Consider the following 1,310-nt stretch of genomic DNA (forward strand, 5'->3'; position numbering starts at 1 on the left):
GAAAGGAATTAGAATTTGTTAGTAAAAACCTCAGACTTTAGCATGGCTTAACAAAGTCTCAGCAAGGCCAGTGGAGAGTCCCAGAACAAAGATTTCCCTAGAAGAGCCCTGCATTGGGCAGCGATGGCCTGGCTTAAATGACCCTGATGAATTTAATGTTGTGAGCTAGGAACAGCTCAGGAAGATTGTAGCCTCAGTATGAACACTGATGGATCTCCAGGTTAGGTGGTGAGAACCAGTTAACTCGCTACAAATCTCACAGCAGTTTCTATCTTGAAGAAAGAACTGAATGGCACACCTCTAGGACTACTACAATTCCAAGATCTAAAATTCTAGGATTATGTTGATTCCTCCTTCTCATTCCATAGAGAGAGAGGAATAAGGAGAGAAAGAGAGAGAGAGAGTGTGTGTGTGTGTGTGTGTGTGTGTGTTTGTGAGAGAGAGAGAGAGAGAGAGAGAGAGAGACAGAAAGAGAGAGAGACAGAGGAGAGAGAGAGAGAGAGAGAATCAGTGTTCAATTTGAGCACCATAGGCCAGGTTTGCTAGGAAGCTGTGTTGTGAGTGTCCCTGCTTGCTTCAACCTGTTCCCTCCTGTGTGATGTAGATTTAGTTTTCACCTCTCTCATGCTCCTTCTAGCCTGTCACTCTGACACTCCACTTATCACTTTCTTTTCTCCTACTAGTGATATGATAGGGAATCCTGTGAGGGCTGGCAGCGTCATTTTATCTTCTCTTTGTAAAGGAGTGCTTCCCAACCTTGGCTGTACATTAGAATCATCTGGGAGCTTAAAGAATGTCCAATGCCCAGAACAAGCCCTAGACGCAGTAAATCAGAATCCTTCGGGGTGGGACCAGGCATAAATATATTTTAGGGCTCTGCAGATGATTCAATGGGCAGGCAAGGTTAGCACTGCTGCTGAGGATCATAGCTCAGAAGAAAGGAGATGCGCAGGCTAATTTAATTTAAAAAAAAACCCAGCACCAACAGCAGTATATTCTTTTCTTTCTTTTTTAATTTTTGTGTTTTGTTTTTTGTTTTTGAGACAGGGTCTTGCTCTGTTATCCAGGCTGGAGTGCAGTAGTGCGATCTTAGCTAACTGCAACCTCTGCCTCCCAGGCTCAGATGATCCTTCTACCTTAGCCTCCTGTGTAGTTGGAACCACAGGCGCTCACCACCATGCCCAGCTAATTATTATATTTTTAGTAGAGACAGGGTTTCACTATATTGGCCAGGCTGGTCTTGAACTCCTGGGATCAAGTGACTGCACGCCTTGGCCTCCCAAAGTGCTGGGATAACAGGCGTGAGCCAC

The sequence above is a fragment of the Sapajus apella genome, unplaced genomic scaffold (genome assembly GCF_009761245.1).
Source record: "Sapajus apella isolate SASKATOON/1434 unplaced genomic scaffold, GSC_monkey_1.0 scaffold18, whole genome shotgun sequence".
Classification (NCBI taxonomy): domain Eukaryota; kingdom Metazoa; phylum Chordata; class Mammalia; order Primates; family Cebidae; genus Sapajus; species Sapajus apella.